Source organism: Accipiter gentilis, chromosome 24, assembly GCF_929443795.1.
Source record: "Accipiter gentilis chromosome 24, bAccGen1.1, whole genome shotgun sequence".
Taxonomy (NCBI): Eukaryota; Metazoa; Chordata; class Aves; order Accipitriformes; family Accipitridae; genus Astur; species Astur gentilis.
In genome coordinates, this window is record NC_064903.1 from 631,518 (window position 1) to 637,517 (window position 6,000).

Here is a 6,000-nt window from a genome sequence, read left to right on the forward strand (position 1 = left end):
TCCTCATTACAGCTTGCTCATTGACAGGGACTGTGCTGCTTCAGCTCGCTGCCTTTGATCAGCTGGATGCAGCGGTGTCGAGCGTGGATCCAAGCAAAACAGCCCCTGTCTTTGCCTGTGTACTCGGGAGCCTCCTGGCAGAGGCTTCATCATTATCCGGCTTCTAACATACAGGTGCCTTTGCCATGACAATCCTTCATTAATTACCTGCAACTACAGGGCTGGTAGGGAGCTATCAGGGCAGAAGTGATCGTTGAGGCGATTTGAAGGGAAAAAGCCCTTGGATGGTGGGACTGGCAGAGCAGAGCATCAGCTCACCCCGTGTTGCCCCAGCCACGCTGTGGGCTGGGAGCACCGGCTGGGCTCGCCCAGCCCACGCCAGCATGCTGTGCAGCTTTGGTACATTTTTAATATGTGCGCAGCCAAATTAAACATCAGCTGCAAGTTTTGAGAACAGTGAAAAAATTACTTGCAGACTTTCTACAAGGCCTGTCAGAGCTGTGAATTCAGCCACTGTGTTTACCAGCAGCTACGAGGAAGCATCACTACTTTCAGCTAATTCGATGTTTTAGATGACACTTGGGCTCTGATATTTTATGTACCAAAAATGTGGCAGTCATTTGTCAGTTCTTTGCCCTTCACTTGTCATTAAAAGCCCTCCGTTCTGTTCCCAGCTGTCTCAGTATGTGACCTTGATGTGAATAACTTCTCTCAAGTAGTGTCTTCATTTGTAAAATAGGCTTCTTAATCCTGCTCTACCTGATAATGAATTAAGCACACTCTTAACATTTACACAGCACCTTGAGAATGGAGGGGAAGTGCTGTTGACAACAAAATTACAGTGTTATTTCAGCTTGGCAGCACACAGCAACTGCACAAATACACAGCAGCATCCTCGGAGACAATTGAGACGCGCTTGCGCCTTCATCCTCACACCGTGATGGAGCCTGAGCCCCCTTCGCCTCCGCACTCATGCACACACTGAAAACACAACTGCCTTCACAGCAACAAATCCCCGGAGGAAAGTCTGTCTCTACAAGGCTGTTCCTTTCCAGGCTTTGTTATATTTTATAACCCTAACTAGCTCTTCACCCCCAGCCAGGCTGGCCTGCTGGCCCCACGGCACGGCTGAGCCCCAACATTGCTGCTCACAGCCACACACACTTCCCAGTTAAGTCACCACTACAAAGGTCCAAGAAAGCAGTGTGGAAATGGCCACAACCACCGCTCGGCCTGGGGAGGTGGGCAAGGTTGGGATGCTGCCTGCTGTTTTACTGCATCCCTGTGCCTGCCCAGGAGAGGCAGCGTTGGAGCAATTTGGGTCGGTTATTGGGATGGAAGCATTTTTGCCAAGTATCCTCGATGACAGGGGCACATCAGATGCCTCTTATATCGTCGTGGGGAATACCTATGTCCTCAAGGGTTCTTTAGGCAGGTGGTACTCTGCCCCTGGGCTGTGATTCAGTGAAGACAAGGTAAGCAAATCCTCCCATGCATGCAGTTCCATGGGAGCTGGGATCTACTTCCCCCATGTCCTCTGCACAGCCCTCCCAGCATGTCTGCAGCTGCCCAATAGAGCCCTCAACTCATTCTGTACAGGTTGTGTTTAACCTGGGTTTCACCTTAATCTCCTTAAAATGGGAGCCCCTTCTGTCCACACCATCCTCGCTTTCTCTTTCATGACCACTTGTTGCCAGTTAAATGGGAGCTGCTTCTTCAAGAAAGGCTTTAAGGAGCAAAAGATACTTGTTTTTTTCCTGAAAACAATGCCAAGTTACCACTGGGGCAGTGTCAGCTTTTCAGGATTAATAGCTGTGGCCCCAGGGTTGAGCACAACTCGGAGCAGACACAGTTGAAGGTCTTTGCAGCTGAGGCTTTGCCTTCCCCTGCAGCCCCTCGCCCAGGGCTGTCACATCACGCTGCATGACACACGACGGGATTGAGAGCCATGGGCAGACAGTGTAGGAGTACCATGTGCTGGCTCAGGAGCTTTATGACTTCCAAATACCATCTCGGTTCAGCCAGGGGTTTGCCTGGGAAGAAAAAGACTACTGTGGCTATGCCAGCTCACGGCAAGCAGGGTTTGCACTTCAGAGTAAAGCCCAGGAGAGTAAAGAGCATTCCGGAGCTAAAAGTGGGGTCATAGGAAAAAAGCCACATTCGATCAACAGGCGTGAGTCCCTGAAGGGTGGCAGGAGGGAGAGCTTGACCAGCCCTCATCTGGGACCTGAGCACAGTGTGAGGCACTCAGGAGTTCGAGGGTCAGGTTTCAGTAACACACAAAAGAGACCAGATAACTCTTTGAAACTAAGAAGAAATGAAGGGAGCCTTCACCGAAATAGAAAGCTTTTAGAGCCAGATCTCACGCCTGCTTGTGATGTGCCTCCGAGCAAATCTTTCACTGCTTCTCTGAAAGGCCTCCAGCGTGACGTTTCTCAGCATGACGTTTTCACCTGGGGTAAATCAGCATCGTTTCAGGTGTGGGGGGTGTGGGGTGTGGGGGGTGGATTGCCCTGTGCTCCAGCCCTGCGCTTGCTTTGCTCACTGCCATGCCAGCTGGGACCTCCTCCAAAAGTGGTTCCCATGGCTTTTTGAGCTCAGCCCTTTGAGAAACATTATTGCGACAGGTCTCTTGCCCCTCTGGACAGGCTGTTGCCAGGCTCAATATCAGCCAGGCAGGAGGGAACAGCTTCTTGGACCTCCTTTCCTGAAACCCCTCTTCTTAACCTGGGCTTCTCCATCCACAGCTCCAGACCAATGATTTCGAGTAGCATTGCACTTGAGCCCAAGAGCTGCCCAGTTAAGCCATGGACTTGAGCAATTGGAAACAAAGGTAGTGAAGGAATTTGTAATTAAATTGCCATTAGATGGGTAACAGATTGTCTGGCAGCTGACAGTGAGTGAAAACGCTCTATTCTGTCATGTTTTATCAGCATGAAAACCATTTGCAAGTGCTCTAATTACATTCCTAATTGCCAATGTGATTAGGGACCTGCAGCTGTTCATTAAACGTGTGTCACCCTCAGCCAGCAATCTGTAGGAGAGAATATTTAATTAATTGAATAGCACACTGGACGAGAAGAGGAGATGGACAAGCCTGGAAGTTGAGTGAGGAGTGGAGAAGCCTTGTGCAGAAAGGAGCTAGTGGGTGGCAGTCATCTTCTTCCAGCTCTGGGTGCTGTCATACAACCTCTTTCAGAAACTTAATAAGCACTGTCATAAAAAAAAATCAGGTTTCTGTTCCTATTACTCCCACAGGAGCTCTCCTGCCCTGATGGGCAAGCACTAACTTCTAATTTCCAGCCAAATTTTTATCTTCTGGCAGGTTATGCTCTTTGTCAATAGGGCAGTGCGCTCCTTCTCGCTTCTGGTTCCACGACAGCCTTTGCTCCCTCCTGGCTCTTCCCCCAGTGCAGTGACAGACCAGAGCTCAGCCAGCTCACACTTGGAGAAGGATGGAGGCTTCATGGTGCCCTGCTCGGCTCCTTTCCTGTGACGCTGCATCCCCCTTGGCAACTCTTCCACTCTCTCTTCTTCTTTCTCAAACACGCTGACAGCTCATACGGGGTCTGACCTCTGCTGAGATGGGCAGAGGGGCTGATGGCCCTTCAAAGCCCTCCTGTGCTGTGCTTCCACATGGTCAGCATCGGGCACGGCTCAGCACTGCAGTTTCAAACTGACCGACTTCAAGGGAAACCACAGGGCAGACAAATCCAGACAGTGGGTTCGGTGGCAAGCTTCAGACATTGTTGGGGGGTCTGATATGGGAGACAGTCAGGCCGATTACAGCTCGTGTAGTCAGGTAAAGGAGTGCCGATCCTCCTGGATGTGGGGGCAAGAAAAGGCTGTGATTACTGGCTAACCAGGTTTACACAAGCTACAAAGCTGTTGACTCCTTGCAAGGGCTGCTGGAGCTCAGACTCTCCAGGGTGGAGGCAGGAGCACTTGCCTGTGCAAGCGGTGAGAGCAGGCAGCCCTCACACATGTGCCTGGGAGGAACCTCACTGTGGCTGGCTGATCAGCAGTGCTTTGCTGATGGGGAGCGGGGTGTTAGCACGTGGGATGTGTCGGCTCATCCGGGCAAGCTGCGCTGGTACTACATAGAAACAACTAGCCGGAGAATTATGATAGTAAAGATAACTTCCAGAAGAGTTTGCCAGGAAGTTGCTTTCCAAGGAGGCAGAGGCAATGGCAGAGGTAAAAGGAGGAATTACAACTTTCATTCCAGAAGCTGGAACAAGAAGGGCTTGGAAAAGACCACCCGATGGTCTTGGTTCACAATGCACTACAGAGACGAGGCTGACTACAAACCCCTGAAAGTCCACCTGGAGCAGTCACTTCTGCGGGATTGGCTGGGCACCATGTGCTCTTGCAAACCTGGGAGGTTTTCTCCATGTCCTCAGAAGTTAAGAGCCCTTTTGAACATGATGGCAGAGGTGTGAAACCCCCCAAAGTGGCCTGGCCCATGTGGACAAAGTCCTTCCCACAGACCACCTCCAAGCAAGGAGCAGAAGGCTTGTGGAGAAGATTCAGCTGCCTATCCTTTTGCTGGTGGCTGAAATGCATGCCATTGATAAAAATACCCAGACAGGAGCTCATTGTGCCTTGTGGCTGCTGCCAGCAGGAATGGCTCTGGGGAAGAGGCGGTGGAGGCTGAGCAGGTCTGCGTGCCACCATGAGGGTTTGGCTGCAGATGCTGCATGCATGACCGGAGCCCCCAGCCTGTCACAGAGATGCTTTTTCCTGCACTGCTCTGCTGCTGTTACTACACAAAGAACACCAGCAGTGGGGAACCCTTCAGACCCTTACATGTATCCAAGGCATGGTGATGGGGCTCCACTTAGCGACAGCTCCCCACCCCGTGTTGTAGCCACATGGCTCCTTGAGATGATGGCTATTGAACTACCTGCTTTTTGCCCATGTACAGGTGAGGTACACTAGCATCTTTAGCCAGCTGCCGATACAACTACACCAACAGAGCTTCTGCTGTGTAGATATGGCCCAAGGAAGCAGAAGGCAGTACTACAGGTCTGAAATTAAGGTTTCACTGCCAATTTACCTTCTGGTTTGGGACACCTGTGTCTCACTCCATGGGTGCCTTTATGACTTTCTGCTTGCCATGGCAGGTGTGAGGGGTTTAACAGCTCTGTCTCTGCCACCCCCCCTCTCTGGATCTGTGATGAACACTTCTTGCTGGTTTCCCAGAGGGCGGGCAGGGAGTGTGGGCTCCTGAGTATGGGCAAGAGCGCCGGGGGACCACAGGGGAAAATGGCCTTTCTGATTTTATCTAGGCTTTCCTTTATAAGCATTTCTGTTTCCCTCCCATTTCAGGCAGTGCTTGCAAACATGGGTGGGACACCAGGGCTTGGAGGAGGCACACAATTTAAGAGCATCTCTGTTTAGCACCCCAGTACTTCCAGCTCCCTCTGCTTGCCTGAGCAGCAAGACAGAGGGAAAAACATAAGAGTGCATCCAGATCAGCTCATTTCTTCAAATTTAACATAGTCTGGTGCCTTAAAATATTCTTGGTCACAACAGGGAGAGTCTTAGAAGGCTTCACCTTAATCCCTGTTTAATTTCCACTTAAGAAAATGTCACTGTGGATGTTTAATAAGAATTAATTCTGGGTTTTGTACAGTTACTTTCAATTAAATAGTCCCAGTGTTTCCTGACTCTTCAAACAGACACTAAAGCACATTGAATCCTGCTTCCCATTCATTAACTCCAGCCTCCGCTTAGCGTCAGAGCTTGCATTTCTGCAGCCGCGATTTATCAGCGTTGCACAGTCACTCCACTGCATGACGGATGAGGAGGAGTTGTGGCTCCTGTCTGGGCTCGGCTGTGCCAGTTGTTTATTTGGGCTGACACCAGGCTCTGTCTCAGCCTGGAGATAATTTTAGCCAACATCCAGGCTGGGTATGAAGGGCATGGGGCTGCCTGTAGTCATCTATGTAGATGATACAGTCTGCCTGTGAAATCCTTCCTGTGCCATTAGCTATC